The 27,704-nt window shown below is 42.4% G+C and overlaps 1 protein-coding gene across 1 annotated transcript in view; it reads left to right on the top strand.

Annotated features, from left to right (window-relative positions):
- The first annotated feature begins 17,850 nt into the window (after positions 1-17,850).
- LOC109898180 (contactin-3-like) overlaps positions 17,851-27,704 on the top strand; it is a 96,560-nt gene continuing 86,706 nt past the window's right edge. Inside the window, exon 1 of the mRNA XM_020493037.2 lies at positions 17,851-18,337. The gene's annotated coding sequence lies outside the window, so the exon portion shown is untranslated. The remainder of the gene's footprint in view (positions 18,338-27,704) is intronic.

Below are 27,704 nucleotides of genomic sequence, written 5' to 3' on the forward strand. Positions count from 1 at the left end.
GGGAAACGGGCGGACCCAAGATCAAGTCCTACAAGCACTTCACCCTCTTCTTCCGCTCTGTGTTTGATCATCCTGTGGAAGGCCGAGAGGGAGGTGAGCGCCTACTCTGACTACGCCAGGTATCTAGGACCGCCTCGGAGTCCGCCCTGGAGTTCCAGACCATCACGTCCTCCACCAGATGGATCAAATCCGAGCGGTCACAGCCTTTCCCACGACCACGGGGCATTAGGAATATCTCGTAATGCCCTTTGGCCTGTCTAATGCTCCTTCAGTCTTCCAGGCCTGTGTTTCGGGACATGCTGGGACGGGGCGTTGGGGTTTTAACACTACCGTTCAAAACTTTGAAGTCACAATTTTCCTTGATTTTGAATGAAAAGCATATTTGTTGTCCATTAAAACAACATAAAATTGATCAGAAATTATGTGTAGACATTGTCAATGTTGTAAATGACTATTGTAGCTTCCATTCTTTAATGGAATATCTACATAGACGTACAGAGGCCCATTATGAGCAACCATCACTCCTGTGTTCCAATAGCGCGTTGTGTTAGCTAATCCAAGTTTATAATTTTAAAAGGCTAATTGATCATTAGAAAACCCTTTTTGCAATTATATTAGCACAGCTTAAAACTGGCCTCTTTAGACTAGTTGAGTATCCGGAGCATCAGCATTTGTGGGTTTGATTACAGGCTCAAACAAATAATTTTCTGAAACTCGTCAGTCTATTCTTGTTCTACGAAATGAAGGCTATTCCATGCAAAAAATTGCCAATAAACTGAAGATCTGTACGCCTGTTTAGATATTCCATAATAAATCAGCCGTTTCCAGCTACAGTAATCATTTACAACATTAACAATCTCTACACTATATTCTGATCAATTTGATGGTTTCTAAATGGACAAAAAAATAGCTTTTTTTCAAAAACAAGGACATTTTTAAGTGACCCCAAACTTTTGAATGGTAGTGTATATACAACATTTTGGTCTGTTCTGCTGACCGCACACAGCATGTCTCGTTGGTCTGGTCTGTGCTGGGAAGACTTTTGGAACATCATCTACATGTTAAACAAGAAAGAAAAAAATGTTTTTCCAGCCATTCATGTCCTTTATGGGCTACTTCATATCCATGAAGAGAGTGGAGATGGAGGAGCAACGCGTCAGCGCAGGCCCATCCCCAACTCCGTGAATAGCAGTCCAACTATTTCCTGAGGTTCATCAGGCATGCTTCACCACTGCTCCCGTGCTAGCACATCCCGACCCCTCACCCCCCTTCATCGTTGATGTGGATGCCTCCGAAGTAGGACTTGGGGCAGTGCTGTCCCAACACCCCGGAAGCGGTGGCCCTGCGCCTTCTACTCCAAGCAGGCTCTGAAGGTGTGTAGGCACTGGTTGGATGGGTCTAAACACCCTTTCCTTGTGTGGATGGACCACCACAACCTGGAGTACATCAGGGCAGTGAAGATGCTGAACCCGAGACAGGCCAGGTGGGCTCTATTCTTCGCCGGGTTCCAATTCATACTTTCCTATAGGCCAGGTTAAAAGAATGTGAAGGCGGATGCCCTGTCTCGCCTCTATGACGTAGAGGAGAGGCAGGGAGAGGAGACCCACATCATCCCTCCATTCTGTATTATCGCGCCAGTGGTGTGGGATGTGGACGCCGACATACATCAGGCCCTGGGTACGGAACCAGCACCTGCACAGTTCCCGGAGAACTGCTCCATTTGTGCCCAGTCTAAGACACCCAGACACCTCCCTTATGGAAAGCTTCTTCCCCTGCCGGATCCACAATGACCCTGGTCTCACCTCTTGGTGGGCTTTGTCACTGACCTTCCCCCCCTCCCAGGGGAACACCACCGTTCTCATTGTTGTGAACCGTTTTTCCAAAGCTTGTCACCTCCTTCCTCTGCCTGGGATCTTTTTACCCACGTCTTCCGCCACTACGGGATCCCGGAGGACAGTGTTTCAGACCGTGGCCCTCAGTTCACCTCACGCATATGGAAGGGGTTCATGGAACACCTGGGGGTCACGGTCAGTCTCACCTCTGGGTACCATCCTCCAGAAAATGGGCAGGTGGAGAGGGTCAATCAGGAAGTGGGCAGGTTCCTGAGGTGTTACTGTCAGGACCGGCCAGGCAAGGGGGCAGATTTTCTACCTTGGGCTGAATATGCGCAGAATTCCCTTCGGCACTCCTCCACTAACCTCACTCCTTTCCAGTGCGTGTTGGGGTATCAGCCAGCCCTGGCACCTTGGCATCTGAGCCAGACCGAGACCCCTGCCGTAGACGAGTGGTTTCGTCATGCTGAGGAGATCTGGAATGCTGTGCACACTCTTCTCCAGCGGGCCGTGTGTCGACACAAGGAACAGGCCATCCGGCACCGCATTACCACCAAATCCGGACTGTCTTGTCTCATTACGTACACTTGATTCCCATTCAACCTGATTAGTATGTGTATATATATGCTCTCTGTTCCCCATTGTCCTTGTTGATTATTGCTCCATGTCCATTGGTCTTGTGAGTACCTGTGTTCTGTTGTATCGGCTTGCATGCTACCGTATTAGTGTGCTCTTGTTATTACGGGTCTCGTCCCGTGTATTTTTTATTATTATACCTTTGTTTCAACAAGGAACACAGACTAAGACCAAGGTATCTTTTACAGCTGGGCCCTGCATATACATGTTTACACACAGTTTAGGTACAATGATTAAGAAACTACACAAGACAAACAAAACGATCACATATAATACAAAAAAATACAGCATTAGATTACATTTACACACAGGTTATTCCCCTAACAGGTTATTCCCCTAACAGGTTATTCCCCTACCAGGTTATTCCCCTAACAGGTTATTCCCCTAACAGGTTATTCCCCTACCAGGTTATTCCCCTACCAGGTTATTTCCCTACCAGGTTATTCCCCTACCAGGTTATTCCCCTACCAGGTTATTCCCCTACCAGGTTATTCCACTAACAGGTTATTCCCCTAACAGGTTATTCCCCTACCAGGTTATTCCCCTACCAGGTTATTCCCCTACCAGGTTATTCCCCTACCAGGTTATTCCCCTAACAGGTTATTCCCCTACCAGGTTATTCCCCTAACAGGTTATTCCCCTAACAGGTTATTCCCCTACCAGGTTATTCCCCTACCAGGTTATTCCCCTACCAGGTTATTTCCCTACCAGGTTATTCCCCTAACAGGTTATTCCACTACCAGGTTATTCCCCTACCAGGTTATTCCCCTACCAGGTTATTCCCCTACCAGGTTCTTCCCCTAACAGGTTATTCCCCTACCAGGTTATTCCCCTAACAGGTTATTCCCCTAACAGGTTATTCCCCTAACAGGTTATTCCCCTACCAGGTTATTCCCCTACCAAGTTATTCCCCTGACAGGTTATTCCCCTAACAGGTTATTCCCCTACCAGCACAAGACCTTGCATTACCTGAAACAGTTACAAGAAATACAAACATAAAAATCCTCCAATAAATATATAAAATGTGCGACAGGGGGACAAGAGTCTCAAGTTTAACTTTAGTATGCAGGCTATTCCATAGGCAAGGAGCGTAACAGGAAAAGGCAGCCATACCCAACTCTGTGGAAATCGCATGGGCCTCAAGTGTAATCCATGCTTGAGACCTGGTTTTAGGAATTCTAATTCTAATATTGATGAGTGATGATAAATAAGAAGGTAGTTTATTCAGAAGTGTTTTATAGACAAACACGAGAGCATGTTGTTCTCGTCTCACGGACTGCGAAGTCCAACTCACATTTTGATATAAAACACAGTGGTGAGTTCTGTAACTAGCACCCATAATAAGCCTAAGTGAGCAATGATAAGTAGCATCCAGCGATTTAAGTGTTGATGCCGTAGCATGCATGTAAATAATATCACCATAATCTATAACAGACATAAAAGTAGCTTGCACAATGTGTCTTGTATTTGTAGAGGACAAACATGTCCTGTTTCTATAGAGGAAGCCTAGCTTGATTTTGAGCCATATACAAAGTTCGTCAATATGCATTTTAAAAGGCTGTTTATCATCCAACTATATCCCTAAGTATTTATATGCAGAGACCTGATTAAGTTGCTCATAAGTGCAAGTGTATTTTCAACCAACTTTTTGAACCTATTAAAAATCATAAAATGTGTTTTCTTTGCACTTAAAACAAGTTTCAGCTGTATAAAAGACCCTTGTAATATCTTAAAATCTGTCTCCAATAATAATAATGCTTGGTCAGCCGTTGAAGCAATAGAGTACATGACAGTGTCATCAGCATATAAATGAATTTGACACTTTCTTATCTCATCACTGGTATTGTTTATGTAGAGAGTGAACAGTTATGGACCTTGTGGGACCCCTTTAACCAACTCCAATGGCTCGGACTGGATGCCGTCGACTCTAACAGCATGACTTCTATCCTTTAGATAGTCATGAAACCAACGACAGGCATCCAATCCCAGTCCTATTGACAGCAGTTTACCCAAAAGTATTGTATGGTCTACAGTGTCAAAAGCTTTCGATAAATCTATGAACAAGGCATCACAGTACCTTCTATTATCTAGGCCATTAGTAATATCATTTACAACACGTACAGTGGCCGTAATAGTACTGTGTTTAGGTCTGAAGCCAGATTGATTAATAGAAACAGTATTGTTAACACTTAAAAAAGATTGTAGTTGCCTATTCACCAATGACTCTAGAATTTTTGCCAAACAGGAGATCTTAGAGATGGTAGTGAATTGGATAACTATCGGCCCATCACCTCCCTTGAGGAGTGGTAAAACAAAAGCTGTTTTCCAAGATTTAGGAATCTTTCCTATGACAAATGTTTGATTAAAGATATGCGTCACTACACCAGCAATGATAGGTGGCGCACACTTGAGTAAATATGGATCCAGTTTGTCAGCGCCTAATGATTTCTTATAATCTATAGCAGATAGTGCAGATAAGTCCTCATCTTCTGTGACTTTTTGAAATTTAAAAACCGGCTTACTGTTTTTCACATCAGCTGAAAGCCGAGGGGCTGAAACAATAGACCAGTCAGGATCATGGTGGCCATTTTTTCTTTCAAAAAGAAAACCAGCAGAAATAAAATGCTTATTAAAAACATCACAAATTTCAGTTCGGTCACTGATGATCACAGATTCCGATGTAATTTGCTTTGGCAGGGAAGTCAAGGAGTTTCCTCCTTTAAGTGAGTTAACAGTTTTCCAGAATTTAGCGGGATCACCAGCAGACTCTGTCGTAGCATCAAGAAAATACCTAGATTTGCCTTCTTTATTCCTCCGGTCCATTTATTTATCGCCTAAAAAGCAGCCAATCAGCTGTTTCACCAGTTGTCCTCGCCAAGGCCCATGCTTGATTATTTTGCAGAAAAAGGATTTTCAAATCACAGGAGAACCAAGGATTAGTTCATTTTTTTAAACCCTAAGTCGCTTTAACGGGGCGTTGAGGATCAGCGTTGCAGAGGTGTTGTTGCCTACTCTCGCCACCTGGGGTTGGCCTGTCAGGAAATCTAGGATCCAGTTGCACAGGGAGGAGTTGAAACCCAAGGCCCCTAGCTTAGTGACGAGTTTGGAGGGAAATATGGTGGTAAAAGCTGAATATAGTAAATAGCTTCAAGTTAAAGCTATCTAATTAATGTAACATTCAACCTGAAAATGAGTGTAACATCCCATGGCCACATTTTGAGCTACCTGTAGCTATACATTTTCTTCTTATGTAATCATGTTCAACATAGCATGCATAGGTTATCGCAAGTCTGTGGAGATCTTCACAATTGCTCTAATAATCTGTGCAGAAACTCGAGCAGCATTGATCACTTGCACCATTTATGTATGTAATCTTAACTGCAATTAAGGTCATTTGGTTGTGCTATTAGATGAAGCACAGTGAAATTACATTAATCTGTTGAATAAATGTAAATAATTCTGACATTGTATTCCCATTTCAATTGTGCTGTGCTTTTAAATGGTTGAAAGCTCAGTGATAGACATTTGGGTGACAAACTAAACCAAATATCAGTCATTGTTTTTCCATTGGAATTTGGTTGTGCTTTCAGATGGTGGAAAGCATGGTGATAACACACTGGAAATTCAACTAACTTTTGGCTGTCTTTTTGAGTGAGTGAACATAGGTTTTAATCTCATTGATCAACGTCTCAACCAAATATTACCCAGTTATCCACATTGAAATGACGTGGTGTGCCCAGTGGGTGCCTTCTCTGACTGAAGAACAAACTGATTGGAGTTTGATACTACTTCTCTCCCCGGCATTGGGTTGTAGGTTGGCACATTGCCAGCTAGGGAATGGAATCCTTGACTTGCATGGACCCATGCATGTTATGGAGCACTCAGAATGCCTTTATCACCTGGCATATGCTTTAGAATGGTACAGGTGGATGAGAACACTGCTTAGTAGGAGATAGCAATGCTTTCAGAATCGACTGGGTGTGAAACCACAGCAGGTTACAGTTTTAGCACCGAAGTGAATCTGATCACTTCATGTTATCTTGATGTCTTATTGTTGACAGGATTTGGAATCTGAGCTTTAATGAATAAAAGTCTGCACCTGTCTTTATTGTGGTTTAATTTTGGATGTGTGATGACTACTGACTTGTTTGAACTGTTTCAGCCCATCTCTTCATTAAGTGAACTGCAATCTATCTTACAAGTTCTAGGCTAGAGATATGATAAATGATCTGATTTGCTCTTTAAAAGGTGCTGAGTGAAGTCGATGCAACACGGCATACTGTATATTGTCATTCACTGCATCAGGATTGTTGTAACGATAAAACAAGCAGTATAGGATATCAGAAATTCTACAAACTCATTGCATCTTGTGGCATTGTTAGTGACATTATTAACTGACTGTATCAGTATGGGGGAAAACGTACTAATATAAAACAATATTTTTTGTCCTTGCAAGCGTCAGTATTTATTGAGATGCCCATGTGGGATATCTAGTCATCCAGACCTCTAAACAAACAGCTAAGCTAATTTCCTGACTTTAGAGGAAGTTTTGTCTGGGCTTTTTCTGCATCCATCTCTGATGGGTGCCTGCAGTGAATTAGTTTGTTAGACACTGCTGGAGGTGTCTAATGGTTCATGTTTCCAAGGCAGTCTAATTTGTATTGTCATATTTTATCTGTAGCTCATGTCTTTATCCCTATCTAACCTCTCCTCAGATCCTCTCTGGATTCTTCTTTGGAGGATGTACCTAGAGTAGCTACAGTAATGAAATTGCTGAATGGCTAAAGGAAAATTGAACTGTACATAGTTCAATATGGGTATTACAAGTCTTTCATTCAGATTTACCTTTATCTACACATACGCCTAATACATACATAAACACTATTATTTATGTTGATTATTTGTTTAGATGATATAATTATGCAATTATGCATTTTATTGGATAAGGAGCAGCAACATTAACAATGGATCACAATGATGGGCTTTAACTTACAGCATATTTCTCCACAGACAAATAATGATAGCATCACCATGGTATAATACCATTCAAAGTGTGAATTTACTACCCCGCCATTGTTGATGCCCATGGCTGTATCTTGCAGCTGTTGTTAACCTGTCAGTGTAGAGGGTCGAGGCCAAAATTCCTAGAGGCAGCAGTTCCTCTCGAAGTGGCTCTGTTAAAATTGCATGAATACATTTCCACAGTAATGTTCTATCTATTATGGTTGAATGAAGAGCCGTTAATTAATGATGCTTCAGAAGAAATGTGTGTTAGGCTACTTCACTGGGTTTCTAAGCAATACCGTTTGTTACATTCAAAAGCATCTCTCAAGATAATTACAGGGAAAATGGTCAATTATGTCTTTACGATGCTCAACAATAAGCAACTCAGCACCTGACTATTAAATCAAATCAAATCAAATCACATTTGATTTGATACAGGCTTCGTAAACAATAGCTGTAACAGTCTAACAGTGAAATGCTTACTTCAGGGCCCATCCCAACAATGCAGAGAGATAAAATAAAGAAATAATAGAAAAATAATAAAAGAAGGAATAAATACACAATGAGTAACGATAACTTGGCTATAAACACAGGGTCCCAGTATCGAGTCGATGTGCAGGTGTACTACATGTAGGTAATTGAGGTAGATACAGTACATGGGCAAAAGTATGTGGACAACCTTCAATTTCAGCAACACCCGTTGTTGACAGGTGTATAAAATTGAGCACAGCGCCATGCAATCTCCATAGACAAACACTGGCAGTGGAGTGGCCTGTACTGAAGATCTCAGTGACTTCCAACGTGGCACCGTCATAGGATGCCACCTTTCCAGCAAGTCAGTTTGTCAAATTTCTGCCCTGCTAGAGCTTTAAGTGCTGTCATTGTGAAGTGGAAACGTCTAGGAGTAACAACGGCTCAGCCGCAAAGTAGTAGGCTACATATTCTCACAGAACAGAACCGCCGAGTGCTGAATCATGTACTGAGTAAAAAGCACCTGTCCTCGGTTGCAACACTCACTACCGAGATCCAAACTATCTCTGGAAGCAACGTCAACACAATAAATGTTAGTCTGGAGCTTCATGAAATGGGTTTCCCTGGCCGAGCAGCCGCACCCAAGCTTAAGACCACAATGCGCAATGCCAAGCATAGGCTGGAGTGATGTAATACTCGCCTCTATTGGACTCTGGAGCAGTGGAAACACATTCTCTGGAGTGATGAATCATGTTTCACCATCTGTCAGTCCGACAGACAATTCTGGGTTTGGCGGATGCCAGGAGAATGCTACCTGCCTGAATGTATAGTGCCAACTGTAAAGTTTGGTGGAGGAGGAATAATGGTCTTAGGCAGTTTTTCATGGTTCGGGCTAGGCCCCTTCCACGGAAGGAACATCTTAACGCTACAGAAAAAAATGACATTCTAGATGACTCTGTGCTTCTAACTTTTTGGCAACAGTTTGAGGAAGGCCCTTTCCTGTTTCAGAATGACAATGCCCCTGTGCAAAAAGCAAGGTCCATACAGAAATTGTTTGTCAAGATCGGTTTTGAAGAACTTGACTGGCCTGCACAGAGCCCTGACCTCAACCCCATCAAACACCTTTGGGATGAATTGGAACGCTGACTGCGAGCCAGGCCTAATCACTCAACATCAATTCCTGACCTTACTAATGCTCTTGTGGCTGAAGCAAGTCCCCGCATCAATGTTCCAACATCTAGTGGAAAGCCTTCCCAGAAGAGTGGAGGCTGTTATAGCAGCAAAGGGGGGACCAACTTCATATTAATGCCCATGATTTTGAAATGAGATGTTCAACGAGCAGTTGTCCACATACTTTTGGCCATGCAGTGTATGTAAATATAGGTAAGGATAAAGTGATTATGCAAAAGGATAGAAAATAAACAGTAGCAGCATTATATATGATGAATCAAAATAGTTAGTGCAAAAAGGGTCAATGCAGATAGTTAACTAATAGCTACCCGGACTATCTGCAAAGGGAGTGAAGGAACTTAGATTCATGCTCAGCTCAGATTTGCTAAATCCTTTCCTTTTCCCCCCTTGCTAGCTCTGATGTTGCTGATAGCTTCTTTGTTGAGGAAAATGTACTTACTATGACTGTGATATGTGGTTGTCCCACCAAGCTATCTTAAGACGAATGCATTAACTGTAAGTCGCTCTTGGTAAGAGCATCTGCGAAATTCCTAAAATGTCAATGTAAAAATGTAGAATCACTATAAATTCTATGAACAAAGAATCGAGTGACACAGATACGTTATGGGAAATTAGAACATGACATTGCCATTCATTTCAGAAAGGTCTACTGGAGCAGCAGATTAACCATATGGATCTTTCACACCTTCCTGCCTTTGAAGTGAGAAATCCCAGCAGGAAATCCCCCAAATGAGGGATCAAATTCTGTTTGATGCCTTCTCTCACTGCATTGCAACATAAAACAATGAACTGAGATGCTTTTATGGTTGGCCACTGACTTGCATATAACCAAACTTGATATTTTCCTCTCCACCCATGCACCCGCTTATGACCTGCCGCTGCAATATGACACCACATTCAGGTTGACATCATGTCATCCAGCAATCTGTCTAGTCATTCATACTACTTTCTTAAGTGTGTTAGTGTCTTGTTGGTACGTTAGTGATTCTGTTAAAATGTTTATAGATTTAATGATATCATATATGGCAGCAGCAACCACGTACACTGCAGTGCTCACAACCTTATTGTTGCCCTGGAATGCAACCTTTTCACCAGATTACAAGATGGCACTCAAATGGCCTGGGCTGTCAAATGTGCCATGGTGATGACCACCCTGTTTTTTACAAACCCAGTGCTCCCTTTCATCTGTTATTTAGCCTGCTGTCTTGCTCTGACTTTAACTTGAGGTTAAAGGATAGACTACTCAGCCTATGGAAGCTTGAACGTCTAAATAGAATCTTACGCTCAATCCACAATTCTGACCTAAATTCATCAACATTTCCTCCAGTAGGCCTAACTGTAGCATGTGCATGAACGCTAAGCTCTTACATTTGCTGTGCTGGTATAACAACATGTGATTGTGAAAAGCAACACTTTTTCTGATTTTAAATAATGAACGTGGGCCTACTATGACAATATTAGTCTGTGAGTACCCCTATACCACAACAAACTGGTCTCTATTTCAGGCCTAAAGCAAAACATCTAAAGTAAATCCCCACTGTGATTCCATGCCTCTGACCCCATTACGTGGGCTGAGTCACTGGCTTACTAGTGCTGGTCCGTGCCATCCCTAGGAGGGGTGCATCACTTGAGTGGGTTGAGTCACTGATGTGATCTTCCTGCCTAGGATGCCGCCCCCTCGGGTTTGTGCCGTGGTGGAGATCTTCGTGGGCTATACTCAGTATTGTCTCAGGGTAGTAAGTTGGGGGTTTGCGGATATCCCTCTAGTGGTGTGGGAGCTGTGATTTGGCAAAGTGGGTGGGGTTATATCTAGCCTGGTTGGCCCTGTCCAGGGGTATAGTCGTACAGGGCCACAGTGTCTACCGACCCCCCCTGTCTCAGCCTCCAGTATCTATGCTGCAATAGTTTATGTGTCGGGGTGCTAGGGTGTCTGTTTTATCTGGTGTATTTCTCCTGTCTTATCCAGTGTCCTGTATGAATTTTAATATGCTCCCTCTAATTCTCTCTCTCTCTCTCTCCCTGCCCTCCCAGAACCGGAGTCCTGGGACCATGCCTCAGGACTACCTGGCCTGATTACTCCTTGCTGTCCCCAGTCCACATGTCCGTGCTGTTGCTCCAATTTCTTTTCTGCCTGTGGCTATGGAACCCTGACCTGTTCACCAGACATGCTACCTTGTCCCGGACATGCTGTTTTTGACTCGCTCTTTCTACCGCACCGGCTGTCTCGAACTCTTAATGCTGGGCTATGAGAAACCAACTGACATACTGTGTACTCCTGAGGTGATGACCTGTTGCACCCTTTACAACCACTGTGTTATTATTATTAGACCATGCTGGTCATCCATGAGCGTTTGAACATCTTGGCCGTGTGCAGTTATAATCTCCACCCGGCACAGCTAGAAGAAGACTGGCCACCCCTCAGAGCTTGGTTCCTCTCTAGGTTTCTTCCTAGGTTCCTGCCTTTCTAGGGAATTTTTCCTAGCCACCGTGCTTCTACATCTGCATTGCTTGATGTTTGGAGTTTTAGAATGGGTTTCTGTATAGCACTTTGTGACATCGGCTGATGTAAAAAGGGCTTCAAGAAAACATTTGATTAATCACGTGCGGATTGTGACTGTTGCGTGTCATTTTCCCGACTGAAAGACCCACTCACTCATGTCGATAAAGATCGTCTGAGTTTGGCTATTAAAGTGTGTAGGCCTACTTTATGCCCCACACTGAAAACATGTTTTTTGCAGCATTGTTTACACTAATTCTAACGGTCGTCTGATGAAGAAGGATCGGACCAAAGCGCAGCGTGGTAAGCTTTCATGATTTTTATTAACACTGAACAATATAACAAAATAACAAAGTGAGAAACGACAATGAACAGTTCTGTATCAGGTAAGAAACAGGGGAGAGTGGGTAAAAGTTTGGGAAGGGGCGTAGGCCTATTCATTGTCGACCTGAAACAGGTGAGTTTACTTTTGAGAAAAGTGTGTAATTCTCATAACAGTGTTTATTGTCATGTATTTCCTTCCTTATTCATAGCTTTTATCATTTTCAGGTACATGTTCATGCATTTAGATGTTTTGTTCCAACATGTAGGCCTAAAAGGAATGCTGTGATAACAACATAGGCATATTACCTGATGCCACCTGTTAATAATATGGTGGTAGTATATTCCACTAACACAGGGTTCCTGACATAGAGGGTATTTAATTCATTTGGTTTCAGTCCTTTGAATTCTACTAAGGGGCCAGAGTTCCTGTCAAGAAGCACGGTTTCGAATACTCCTACAGTTTTGCTTCAGTACTGCAGTTCAACTGACGCCTGGTCCAGAAAGACAGAATTCCTAATAAGACACTTTAGTCATCACCTTTGTGCACAGAACATTCATGGAAATACTCAAATAATTGTAGCTGAGAACACATTTTTTTCCATCACTCACAGCCGAAGATGTAAAAATGTTATATTCCACCATGTCTGCCATGCTTTTTTTTGACGTCATCGCTGCTTGCACTGCTCCCTTTGCGCACTGAGTGCTAGTGTGCATGTGATGATGGTCCCAATAAACCGGATGCACTATAGATGGTCCATGAATTGGGGTATGCGAAAGTGAGTAGATTATCTTGAAAACAACTGTTGGCCATTTTAGACACAGTCCCCAGTTCTTATTATACCTCAGTAGTAGTGCTGCAGTGGATAGCAGCTGTCTTACGGGCTCCTGACCAATTATGCTATTTTGTGTTTTTGTTACACTGATCTCAACTATTTTTGCACATAATGTCTCCGGCATCATTTCCTATGACCGAAAACAGCTTCTGGACATCAGAACAGCAATCACTAACATCAATTTGGATCAATATTTCTACGTCCAAAAGTCCGAATCTCTGGAAATTATGCTTATTTTGGACCAGGCCCTAATCCCTGGGACTCGAAAAAGGAAGCAGCGTCAAAAGAGAGGCCAGCGAGGCAACATCCTGACGATACTACGTAGGCGAGCAAATAGATCGCCATTGCCTTCTGTTCTATTGGCGAACGTCCAGTCACTTGAGATCAAACTAGATGAGCTCCATTAGAGACTATCCTATCCACGGGACCTGAACATTTTTAATATCCCATGTTTCTCTGAGCCGTGGCTGAACGGAGACATGGATAACATACTGAACATCTCGCTTGTTTTTCTATGCATCCTTAAGATCGGAAGGCAAACTCAGGTAAGATGAAGGGAGGAGGGTGTGTCTCTCTTTGTTAACAATAGGTGGTGCACAATCTCTAATGTTAAGGAAGTCTCTAGTTTTTGCTCGCCTGAGTTTAGAATAGCTCATGATAAGCTGCAGACCATACTATTTACTGAGTTTTTATCTATATTTTTCATAGCTGTATATTTACCATCCCAAACTGATGTTGGCACTAAGATTGGAATCAACAAGCTGTATTGGGCCATACGCAAACAAGAAAATGCAGATTCAGAGGCGGCATTACATTCATTTCAATACATTTTACTTCATTTTTACACACATGTCACCTGCGCTTACAAGAGGTGAATCTGACCATAACTCTATCCTCCTGCTTCCTGCTTTCAAGTGAGAACTCAAACAGGAATACCAGTGACACGCTCAATACAGAAGTGACCCAATCAAGCTGATGATAAGCTACAGGACTGGTTCGCTAGCACATACTGGAATATGTTCCGGGATTTCTCCAATAACATTGGGGAGTTTACCATATCAGTCACCATCTTCATTAAGTGCATCGACGACGTCGTCCCCACAGTGATCGTATGTACGTACGTACATACCCCAACCAAAAGCCATGGATTACAGGCAACATGTGCACTTAGCTAAAGGCTAGAACTGTCACTGTCAGGAGCGGGACACTAATCTGGTCGCTTATAAGAAATCCTGCTACGACATCCAAAGCATCAATACAGAACTAAAATCAGATCCTACTACACTGTCTCTGATACTTGACGGATGTGGCAGGGCTTGCAAACTATCATGGTTTACAACGGGAAACCCAGCCACTAACTGCCCAGCAACATGAGCCTACCAGACAAGCTAATTTCTTTCTATGCTCGCTTTGAGACAAGCAACACTGAACAATGCATGAGAGCACCAGCTGTTCCTATGTGAGTAAGACCTTTAAAAAGGTTAACATTCGCAAGGCCATGGGGCAAGACGGAATACCAGGATGCGAACTCAGAACATGCGCTGACTAGCTGGCAAGTGTCTTCACTGACATTTTCAACCGATCACTGACCCGGTCTATAATACCAACTGGTTTCAAGCAGACCACCATAGTCCCCACGCCCAAAAACGCGAAGGTAAACCTGCCTAAATGACCATCGCCCCATTGCACTGACATCTATAGCCATTATATGTTTTGAAAGGCTGGTCAAGGCTCACATCAACACCATCATCCCAGTCACCCTGGACCCACCTGGACAAAATGAATACCTATGTAAAAATGCTGTTCAACACCATAGTCCCCTCCAAGCTCATCACCAAGCTCAGGACTCTGGGACTGAACACCTCCCTCAGCAATTAGATCCTGGACTTTCTGACGGGCTGCTCCCAGGCAGTGAAGGTAGGCAACAACATATCCACCACACAGAACATCAACAAAGTGGCCCCTCAGGGGTGTGTGATTAATCACCTTAGTCCCCTCCTCCTATTCCATGTTCATCCACAACTGCGTGGCTTCATACGACCTCAACAGCATCATCAACTTTGCTGACGAAACAATGGTGGCAGGAATGATCACCAAAGATCCTCAAAATATACTACAGCTGCACCATTGAGAGCATCTTGACTGGCTGCATCACTGCTTGGTACGGCAACTGCAAGGCACCCTACCGCAAAGTGCAACAGAGGGTGGTGAGTACATCACTAGGGCTGAGCTCCCTGCCATGCAGGACCTCTATACCAGGCGGTGTCAGGAGAAGGCCCAAACATTTTTCCAAGACTCCAACCACCCAACTCATAGACTGTTCTCTCTGCTACTACAAGGCAAGTGGAGCAATGCACCAAGTCTGGAACCAACAGTACCCTGAACAGCATCTACCCCCAAGCCATAAACCTGCTAAATAGCTAATCAAATGGCTACCTGGGCTACCTACATTGACCCATTTATGCACTGACTCTATGCACATACACTTGACTCTACCCACACACTCACACATATGTACACTGACACCACAACACACACGTACACTGACACCACAACACACACATACACACATGCACTACATACGCCCACACACATATAAAATGCGCACACATACACTACCGTTAAAAAGTGGAGTCACTTAGAAAAGTCCTTGTTTTTAAAAGAAAAGCACAATATTTGTTCATTAAAATAAAATAAAATAGATCAGAAATACAGTGTAGACATTGCTTAAATTGTAAATGACTATTGTAGCTGGAAACAGCTGATTTTTATTGGAATATCTACATAGGCGTACAGAGGCCCATCGTTCCAATGGCACGATGTGCTAGCTAATCCAAGTTTATCATTTTAAAAGGCAAATGTATCATTAGAAACTCCTTTTGCAACAATGTTAGCATAGCTGAAAACTGTTGTCCTGATTAAAGAAGCAATAAAACTGGCCTTCTTTAGACTAGTTGAGTATCTAGAGCATCAGCACTTGTGGGTTTGATTATAGGCTCAAAATGGCCAGAAACAAATAACTTTCTTCTGAAACTCGTCAGTCTATTATTGTTCTGAGAAATGAAGGCTTTTCCATGCGAGAAATTGCCAAGAAACTGAAGATCTCGTACAACGTTGTGTACTGCTCCCTTCACAGAACAAACTGGCTCTAAGCAGAATAGAAAGAGGAGTGGGAGGCCCCGGTGCACAACTGAGCAAGAGCACAAGTACATTGGAGTATCTAGTTTGAGAAACAGACGCTTCACAAGTCCTGAACTGACAGCTTCATTCAATAGTACCGACAAAACACCAGTCTCAACGTGAACAGTGAAGAGATGACTCCAGGATGCTGGCCTTCTAGGCAGAGTTCCTCTGTCCAGTGTCTGTGTTCCTTTGCCCATCTTAATCTTTTATTTTTATTGGCCAGTCTGAGATAGGCAATTTGACCCCAATAACTACCGTGGAATATGTGTCAACAGTAACCTTGGGAAAATGGGCGTGGGCACTAGAAAAGTCTGCAGCACCCGGCCTCCCCCTGCTAGAATCCGAAGTCAAATGCCTGCTGTTTGCTGATGATCTGGTGCTTCTGTCACCAACCAAGGAGGGCCTACAGCAGCACCTAGATCTTATGCACAGATTCTGTCAGACCTGGGCCCTGACAGTACATCTCAGTAAGACCAAAATAATGGTGTTCCAAAAAAGGTCCAGTCACCAGGACCACAAATACAAATTCCATCTAGACACTGTTGCCCTAGAGCACACAAAAAACTATACATACCTTGGCCTAAACATCAGCGCCACAGGTAACTTCCACAAAGCTGTGAACGATCTGAGAGACAAGGCAAGAAGGGCATTCTAAGCCATCAAAAGAAACATAAATTTCAACATACCAATTAGGATTTGGCAAAAAATACTTGAATCAGTCATAGAGCCCATTGCCCTTTATGGTTGTGAGGTCTGGGGTCCGCTCACCAACCAAGACTTCACAAAATGGGACAAACACCAAATTGAGACTCTGCACGCAGAATTATGCAAAAATATCCTCCGTGTACAACGTAGAACACCAAATAATGCATGCAGAGCAGAATTAGGCCGATACCCACTAATTAACAAAATCCAGAAAAGAGCCGTTAAATTCTACAACCACCTAAAAGGAAGCGATTCACAAACCTTCCATAACAAAGCCATCACCTACAGAGAGATGAACCTGGAGAAGAGTCCCCTAAGCAAGCTGGTCCTGGGGCTCTGTTCACAAACACAAACACACCCTACAGAGCCCCGGGACAACAGCACAATTAGACCCAACCAAATCATGAGAAAACACACTGTTTTGAAACTTCTGTATGTGTAATGTTTACTGTTAATTTTTGTTGTTTTTCACATTATATATTCACTTTGTATGTTGTCTACCTCACTTGCTTTGGCAATGTTAACACATGTTTCCCATGCCAATAAAGCCCTTGAATTGAATTGAATTGATAGGGCTTTTTCTTTGCAACTTTGCAACTCCCGGTGTCGCCTCTACTCTGTTGACATGGAGACTGGTGTTTTGCATGTACTATTTAATGAAGATGTCCTGTTTATTGGTTGCATGTAGGCTAGGTTAGAAGCCTTGCCTACAGCTTTATAAAACATTGAGCTTTCAACACAATTTGTGATACATTTTCTGTAGGATATTGCATTTAGGCCTAGAGATAAATATATGTAGTAGATATAACTAGATGCACCAGCCCTACAGTGGAATATATTTGAATTGGTTTGTTGACTTTGAATACTGGTCCTAATTCAATAATCATCTCAGGACGATATGCTCATAACATTCACTATGCAATTACCATGAGGTATTACACAAATTACCCTGACAGTCGTGAAATTAAACTACAGCTGTAACTCCCTCAATTTGGATGGCTGTGACTAATTCCAAATGGGCAACGCATATAAATGACCGTGTGCCATGTAATAAAAAAAACTATCTATTTGGCTTTGAATGTGGAAATTAGAGCATGCAGGGTGTGTATTGAGAGCCTGACCGGTGCTGCATTTCATTTGCACGCGTTTTCACGTGTCATCAGTGAGCGCTTCACCACCTCTGCACTACCGCTGAAGCCCGGGGATGCGCAGAATGTTAATACATCTCGACTCAGAGATCACTCTGTCACAGTATTCCTCCAGACTGGCAGCATTTTTAGAGTGTCTTGGTTGTTGAAAGACTAAACCAAAGCACCTGTGAGTGAGAAGGCGACATCGGAGTTGAAGCTCTGTCACTGCTGAGCTAATTGTTTGGGTGCCTCGGGATTACATCGAGGAGCATCTCCACCAAACCAAGAGGAGAGAGGCATATGCGGGACTTTTTACGAGTGTAGTGTGCACGGACTGGGATTCTGTGGACCAGCGTTTACGCGCAACCTCTCGATGGGATTCTGAAATGAGAGAGCCAAAGCTGCTACGAAAATGTATATATATTTTTAAAGGACATAGAGACACTCGATAAATACTACCACTTATGTCCGGCTCATTTCTCTGATCACACAATTTCATAAAGAGGAAAAAACATTCTGTTTAACAACTCAGTAAGTATTTATTAGTTGACTTGATAAGCTTCTACATATGTCAAAATGCTACTTTAAATGTCTCTCATAATAGTGGATACATTTGTCAGTATGAGTGTCTATGCATTCCACAATCGCTCCTCATAGGCTATTAGACTACAAGTATTTTTCGAAATGCTGGGAAGTTTATTTTTAATTTTCAATAAATGAAAAGGCAGTGAGAGATATCCGAATTATTTTATAGTTAGCAATGTTAAGGCAACTGCAACGTAAATCACACGGTCCATTGTTATGGTTGGTTTTGTGGCTAGCAAGAACAGCCAAATGAGAGGTAAAAACACCTACGGGGCTGAATTATTCCTGAACACTGCAATATACCCCTGACATATATTACTACAGATGAAAGGATTGTGTCCATTTTATTTGAGCTCAATTGGTTTTGAAATCCCTTCTGAAGAGTGACAATCTTTTTCTTGCTTCACATTTTCACTTATGGGCAGTGGCAAAGGTGAAACAGAAACACCCTGATTCAATCATTTATTACACTTCCTGTCTTCTGAATTGTAGAAAAAGCTATTTCATGTTAAAAACAAATATATTGAAGTGTGTAAGGGGGCACCATCAGACGGGATATATAATGGTTGTGCATGATCATCTCATGCATAATTGAGCCGTGAATGGCTGCTCCAGGCTACTGAGATCTGTCTTGGTGCTCAGGCAGCTCTGTTAACTCATCTAGGGCACAAGGGGCTGCTTTGCTTTGTGCGGTGCGGCCAGGGAAGGTACAGTAGTCTTCATAGCTCTTGACTGCAGATAGGCTATAATGCTAAGGTTGGTTGCAACAGAGCCCCCTTTCTCCACATAGTCAGATGCACCTTGTGTCTCTTGAACACAATCTTTTCCATATTAAACTGTGATTAGTCATCCAACACATAATTCAATTATGCTTTTAATTATGTTGTTATTGCTTTTAATTATGTTGCTGGCATTGTATTTTGTATTGTATTTTTCCTGATAAGTACTTTGACTCCTCTGACTGTGTGGAATGATTGCCTACAGGCTGCCCTCTGGGGGACCTTTGTGACCAAAACCGTGTCACGTTTGTTCTATTTTCTCTAGCTAAATGCATATATGAATGTCTCAAAACTCTGTCTCTTCTGTTTTGACCATATAGTGGACCCCTTAAAAAAGATAGAACACCAGCTGCAGCAGAATTGCACATGCTCAGCCAATACACATCTTCAAAGTATGAGCTATTCATGGGGGATTTTCATCCCTCTCCTCTATTCATGTTTATTTATAGATTTCTTTAGCATGATTTGCTCATCTCATTTTGTGGCTAACAAGAACAGCCAAATGAGAGGTGAAAACATCATAAGCGCCTATGGTGCTGAGTTATTCCTGAACACTGCAATATACCCCTGACATCTATTACTACAGAGGAAAGGGTTGTGTCCCTTTATTTGAGCTCAATTGGTTTTGAAATCCCTTCTGAAGAACATCAGAGAGGCAATCTTCTTACAGTAAGTGCATTTCTGTTTTGAATATAGTGCTGTACATGGATGCACAGAGATCTAGCTCTAGTCTAGAGATAATCTGTCCCTCTACCTCTTCATTCCACACATCCCACACCTCCAACCCAGTGATGTATCTATGGCTATTGGGATGGGGGTCTGGAGATATGCGACCACAATGATGGGGTTGTGGAACGGATCACTTCTCACTGTCTGATAAAGTGATGCTACAGAGGTTTCGTATAATTTCAGCCAGTAGTCTTGAAAGCAGTGCTCACGAGCCAAAACAGGTCTTCAAAAATTGTGCACAGTTGTGTATTACGTCATTTGTCCATTCATATGATATGTTATGTCGTTGCTATTCGTACGATATGTTACACATTTGTAAGTGCTTAAGATCCCAGACTGCCTCTTTAAGTGCATTTACTCTTCTGCCTGGCCCCATGGTTTGCAGCAGCTGCTGGGTTCACCAATGCATTGGACCCTTTGTTAACATCTGAGGGAATGGCTGGATTATACTGTTTTGTCTTTTGAACAGTGTGGCCTTCCAGGAATTATTTTGTTTTTCACAGTTATAAGAACCTTCCTTCTTTGGCAAAAATTTTTCACCAGATAACTATCAATCACCCCACCCTTTGTGCACAGCTGTTATTGGGGTGTTAAACAAATTCTCTCACTTAATGTGTGAAAACATTTAATTTCTTCCCCTGAAAATATCTTGCTACATAAAATGTAGTTTAATGGATTACATTTGTGACATATTGATTGTCTTCAAATGCAATATTGTTGATTAAAAACCTTAATCTTTACAAATCATTTAAAATTTTGAGGTTTGGCGTTACTTTCTCATTTTCAGTTAACCATTCATCTGTTATACTATACTGTAGCTACATAAAACAATTGTGACTCAACATCACTATAATGTTTCTCTGAGTGACAGAAGTGAGAAACGTAATAACATTCGCCTCTTTTTGGGCTCTGTCTATATTACTCATTGATGTGATCTGTGCATTTTTGGTCTTAGTCACAGCCAGTTTGTCCGTTCTAATCATATGTTATCTTATGCGCGCATGTATCTAACGACATGTCAATCAGTCATCTTTATGGAGCGTCTCAGTGTTCTGCATTATGTGATGAGCTTCCATGGCAGCTGCACTTAAAACAGCAGACAGAGACATCTCAGGAGAGGCATTCATATGATTATGTAATACCATTCTTTAATTGGATGTAAATGGTACAAAGTTTTAAGGAGAGCAAGGGAGGCAATAAAGTAAGAGGTTACAAAATATATTCCAAGTCACTACATTGAAATGGTCTTGGACAAACACCATTCAGTTACTCAGCTCAGTGCATTTAGAACATCATTGTGTAACAATCTCAAAGACTTCTTTCAATGCCCTTGTTCTGTTCTTTAATACCCAACTTTGATATCCTAACCATGTGCAATGCAACATTTATTCATCCTCATTGGCCCATGTGAAATTAAGTCTACTCAGTAGCCGGATCGCTGGATAAACTAAACAGTGAGGCACACTCAGATGACGATGAGCTCATTATCTTTCTTGGGTAAATCACAGCGCATGGTGGAACTTAGAACTGAAATCATGTCTCTGGTCGATGCTGGCCTTAGAGATTTTCCAACGGAGTGCAATAATAGTGATTACAGCACAATTATATGTATCCTGTTCTAAAAAGAGACAATCTTCAATATGAATGAGGTTTTAGATGGGTCTTGTCTTGTCATACAGTGAATAGCCTACCTATGATCTGTTTTTCTAATCTAACTGTGTAACAGTGTCTCCTTTTGAGGTGTACACTACAGTATATGCTGGTCCAGCTTTGTTTGCCATAGGTCATGTTGCATCAGAAAACAGCTCACCCTCTCTCTCATGTTGTGATGGAACCTCTCTCCTTTACTCCTGCCATTATTAGATTCTTTGGAGTTATGCATCCCCTCAGGGGAGAACGAATGCCTTTAACCACCTCTCCTATCATTTATGCACCAAACAACAGCCCCTCTAACCAAGAAGTCATCTAATTTACTCTGGGATACGTTTAGCCATTGACTTTCATTAGGCTTAGCTATTGTGAAGGTGAAACTGTGATGCCTCATTACATTTGGCAGAGCAATCTCGTATTCATAATTTCACTTCACCTCCGCCAGTGCATAATGATATCCAGCCATCCTTACCATTATAGTACATGGCCAAATAGAAGACAGACTGTCATTGTAATGCATACCTACACTGAGTGTACAAAACATTAAGGACACCTTCCTAATTGAGTTGCACCCCCCCCCCCTTTGCACTCAGAACAGCCTTAATTCATCAGAGCATGGACACTACAAGGTGTCGAAAGCGTTCCACAAGGATACTGGCCCATGTTGACTTCAATGCTTCCCACAGATGTGCCAATGCCCATGTTGACCCCAATGCTACCCACAGTTGTGTCAAGTTGGCTAGATGTCCTTTTGGTGGTGGACCATTCTTGAGACACAGGAAACTGTTGAGCGTGAAAAGCCCAGCAGCGTTGCAGTTCTTGACACAAACTGGTGCGCCTGGCACCTACTACCATACCCTGTTCAAAGGCACTTACATTTGTTGTCTTGACCCTCTGAATGGCACCCATACACAATCGATCTCTCAATTGTCTCGAAGCTTAAAAATGCTTCTTAACCTGTCTCCTGTCCTTCATCTACACTGACTGAAGTGGATTCACTTGGGCCACCCGAGTGGGCACTGCATCTCAGTGCATGAGGTGTCACTACAGACACCCTGGTTTGAATCCAGGCTGTATGACAACCGGCCGTGATTGGGAGTCCCATAGGGTGAGTGTCGTCCGGGTTTGGCCAGTGTAGGCTGTCAATGTAAATAATATTTGTTCTTAACTGACTTGCCTAGTTAAATACATTTTTATTTTTTAAATGTTTTAAAACAAGTAGCGTCAATAAAGGGTCATAGCTTTCACCTGGTTGTACCTGTCATGGACAGAGCAGGTGTCTTTAATGTTTTGTATTTGCAGTATGAGCTCTTCATTTTTGATGAACTCAGTGGAGATATTTTGCTTGACATGTTGACTGCCCAACTTGATTTCTCCCACAAGCAGGGGTTCCAACATGTCAAGCAAAGTCTTCACCAGAGTATGTGAGCGAAAACCATTTAGGCCAACCTCTCTGCTCAGCCTGGAAAGAGTGGCCAAAAGGGTGTTTAGCATCCCCAGTGGCTAAATGTGGAGAGGATATTCTCCTCTGCTGACCAGCTCTCCAGGTACCATCACATGAGCCTGAAGCCACAGACTGGCCAAACTCGTGTTTCTAAAAATGAATTTTAAAAATGAATTCAAAGTCACTAATAAGTCATTTTTCGTTTAATTTGTATTTAATTCTAAGTAAGTCACAGACTATATGCACAATTTATAGACTATAATGATTTAATACAATGAAATGTTGTTTAAATGCTGCGCGTTTATGTCCCTACCAGCCTATTGTGTCGCAATACATTATAAATACAATGTATTTCTTTGTAGGCTATAGCCTTGAAATAATTGAAATAATTTAGCCTAAATAATTCAGTTTTCCCCCTTCTTAGGCTCCTTGTCCGGCCTCCTGACCTATTTAGAGTGTTTATATGCTGTTTAATATGACATGTAACCTATTTGAAATTATGTGAGCTTCTTAAATTCACCTTTTTCATGTTTATTCAAATGCTTTTCATTCAAATCCATATGGTTTGGTTTCAATACTTTAACTATTTGTAGATCCAGGTAGTCACACAAATAGATGGGTGTTGGTTAAATTGCGATTTTAATGAATGGATTGAATTTGGAGCGGGGGTTGTTTTTCCTGTGAGCATGGAGCGGCTTTTAGCAGAGCGGTAGGAAAGGACATGGAGCCCAAGCACTGTTCCATGAGCAATGAGCGGGATTTCCAACAGCTCAACTCCGCTCACATACTCTGGTCTCCACTGAGGTTGTCAAAATAAAGAGCTCATCTTGAAAATACTAGAGGTACAGTCTGTCCTCCATGGGTCCCTGCATTAGACTGGGAAGGATGGAGCAGAGCAAACCAGACACACTGAGGAATGTGGCACACATCTCTACCCAGTACGATCTCAAAGCGTGTAATCCAATGTGACACAATTTTACAGTGGCAAAATGCCCCCTAAATCTTGAAAGACACCAGGAAATCCACTCTGAGACACACTGTGCCACGTAATTACAGCAGATGAGGAACAATTGCTGGCACTAGGACCATGGTGCTAAACCAGCACTGGCCGGAAGATTATGTAATCTATAACCAAATGAGATCACCCCCCTGAAGAGTGTGTTCTAGGCGACAGTATAGGTGGCTTCAGGAGGCTGGTGCTTCTTGCAAAATGTGACTCATTACAATGGATATACAATAACTGCTAGGCCTATACTGCTCCCTTTAAACTGCATACACAATTCTGTCTTGGTTTGTAAAACATTTTAAGACGATGAAACCATAGTTTTATATGCCATGTTACTGCTATATTAAGAATGGAAAAGATAGTAGTACCCTATTGGGTTAATCCACAAAAGTGTCACATTCTAAGAATGTGGAGAAGGGATAGGATGCTTAATCCTGAGAGGCATATCAGTTACCTGTGGTAACAGGGATGTATTGTCGGTCAAAGCTTTAGGAAAGAAAGCTTTTACCATTGGAATAATGCTTAAATTGGAACTGTAGAAATTAGGCACAAGTTCCAGATCAGAAATGTTTTAAATGTCCATTAGATTACTTGTCAGACAATATTATGTATGGTGCATTCAAATCAAATCAAATCAAATGTTATTAGCCACATGCGCCGAATACAACAGGTAGACCTTACAGTGAAACGCTTACGTACAAGCCCCTAACCGAACCCCTAACCAAAAAATACGGATAAGAATAAGAGATAAAAGTAACAAGTAATTAAAGAGCAGCAGTAAAATAACAATATATACAGGGGGGTGCTGGTACAAAGTCAATGTGCTGGTTAGTTGAGGTAGTATGTACATGTAGGTAGAGTTAATTAAAGTGACTATGCATAGATGACAACAGGACTGGTGTGGAGAGGGGGGGTGGGAATGCGAAGAGTCTGGGTAGCAATCCGGGTGCTCTCGATGTTGCAGCTGTCAAACATTTTGAGGATCTGAGGACCCTTGCCAAGTCTTTTCAGTCTCCTTAGGGGAATAGGTTTTGTCGTACCCGTATCATGACTGTCATGGTGTGCTTGGGCCATGTTAGTTTGTTGGTGATGTGGACACCAAGAAACTTGAAGCTCTCGACCTGGTCCACTGTAGCCCTATTGATGAGAATAGGGGCGTGCTCGGTCCTCTTTTTCCTGTAGTCCACAATCATCTCTTTTGTCTTGATCACGTTGAGGGAGAGGTTGTTGTCCTGGCACCACATGGCCAGGTCTCTGACCACCTCCCTAAAGGCTGTTATGTTGTTGTCGGTGATCAGGCCTACCCCTGTTGTGTCATCTGCAAATTTAATGGTGGTGTTGGAGTCGTGCCTGGCCGTGCAGTCATGAGTGAACAGGGATAACAGGATGGGGCTGAGCACGCACCCCTGAGGGGCCCCAGTGTTGAGGATCAGCGTGGCGGATGTATTGTTACCCACCCTTACCACCTGGGTGCGGCCCATCAGGAAGTTCAGGATCCAGTTGCAGACGAACGTGTTTAGTCCCAGGGTCCTTATCTTATTGATGAGCTTTGAGGGCACTATGGTGTTGAACGCTGAGCTGTAGTCTGAATAGCATTCCCACATAGGTATTCCTTTTGTCCAGGTGGGAAAGGGCAGTGTGGAGTGCAATAGAGACTGCATCATCTGTGGATCTGTTGGGGCCGTATGCAAATTGGAGTGGGTCTAGTGTTTCTGGGATGATGGTGTTGATGTGAGCCATGACCAGCCCTTCAAAGCACTTCATGGCTACAGACGTGAGTGCTACGGGTCGTTAGTCATTTAGGCAGGTTACTTTAGTGTTCTTGGGCACAGGCGCTATGGTGGTCTACTTAAAACATGTTGGTATTACAGACTCGGACAGGGAGAGTTTGAAAATATCAGTGAAGACACTTGCTAGTTGGCCTGCGCATGCTCGCAGTACACGTCCTGGCAATCCGTCTAGCCCTGCGGCCTTGTGAGTGTTGACCTGTCTAAAGTTCTTACTCACATCGGCTTTCGAGAGAGTGATCACACAGCCTTCCGGTACAGCTGGTGCTCTCATTCATGTTTCAGTGTTATTTGCCTCGAAGCGAACATAGAAGTAGTTTAGCTGGTCCGGTAGGCTAGTGTCACTGGGCAGCTCTCAGCTGTGCTTCCCTTTGTAGTCTGTAAAGGTTTGCAGGCCCTGCCACATCCGACGAGCATCAGAGCTGGTGTAGCACGACTTGATCTTAGTCCTGTATTGATGCTCAGTTCAGACTTTGTGAGCATGGCATAGGCTCAATGGAAAAACTTCTCTCTAGCTTCTGACTGTGAAACCAGGTTTGAAAGCTTTTGAAAGGGAATATTGAAAACCTTAGTAAGTAACCCAATGCAAAAATAATCAAATAATTTAGGAGTGATTTCATGTAATATATGTATCATGTATCATTTCAATGGATTATGAGGTAATGGAATAAATATCCACAAACTCAGGACTAATGCACACATTTAATTTAATTGGGCTAAGATTTCTGTCATGAGACCTTCATCAGAGCAGGGATGGATTATAAGTTAAAATGACAAGCAATGGGCTTCCGGTATTGCGCAGAGCTGATCAGTCGTATCTTTTTCAGCTCCACTACAAATTTGAAATACATCCTGAAATAAGTTCACCCTTAAGCTTAATGTACCAGGAAAGGCAGTGATAGTTTATTAGCTTCGAAAACCCACAATGCTGACAAAGAAAAGTCATACCAAAAAGGCAGACTTAATAAGTGAAAGTTTAAAGTCTGAGGACGAAGGCGTCGTGCTAGCTTCATGTGCTAGAGGTGGAAGCAGGACTGAGGCGACAAACATGTGCAGTGCCGTTAGCTCCAAAGATATCTTCAAGGCCATCAAAGATATGCAGAATTCTCTATCAAATTCGAAAATGTACTGTCTGCAGTGGACGTCGTTAATCACCTGTGTGTGGATCTGTAAAGCACCTTATACGGAGTGTCACTGGGAGGGGGAGGTCTGTTAGAGACTGAGGTAAGATGGTTAATCACACGTTCGTGCTTGATTGTTATTAGGCTGATCCAATGTGCTCTTATTTGGCAATGTTCTATTTCATGTGTACCTGGTAAAGTCGATGACTCATAGTATTAAGGTTAAATTTACATCCTGGAACTGAATGGGATTAAATAAAATCGCCAAAATAAAATAGGTAATAAGTAGATCAAAACAACTTCAGGCGAAGATCATATTTTTGCAAGAATCACATCTATTATCTGGCGACATTCCTAAGATATGCCTGGGTGGCCTGGGCAAATCATTGCAGCCTCACTTAGTTCCCATGCAAGGGGAGTTATTATTCTTATCCATAAGTCCATTCCATATCAGATATTGCAAACCATTTGTGATCCCGCCGGCAGATATGTTATTATTATTATGTACCTTGCTGTCCGAGCAGTTCACAAAGATCACTCTGTTCCCAACGAAGATGTCTCTGAATTCTTTAATGATTTGTTTTTAAACCTTTCCACACTTCCAGGTAATTATATTGTTGCAGGAGACTTTAATTGCACTTTGGATCCTGTTAAAGATCGCACCTCGGGTTCAAACTACTCCCACATTACGCTTTATGAAGGATTTAAACTTAGTAGAGATTTGGTGAGAAATGAAACCAGATGATGTGGAATACTCCTGTTACTCTAGCACTCACCAGACCTATTCCTGAATCGAT

The sequence above is a fragment of the Oncorhynchus kisutch genome, linkage group LG1 (genome assembly GCF_002021735.2).
Source record: "Oncorhynchus kisutch isolate 150728-3 linkage group LG1, Okis_V2, whole genome shotgun sequence".
NCBI lineage: Eukaryota > Metazoa > Chordata > Actinopteri > Salmoniformes > Salmonidae > Oncorhynchus > Oncorhynchus kisutch.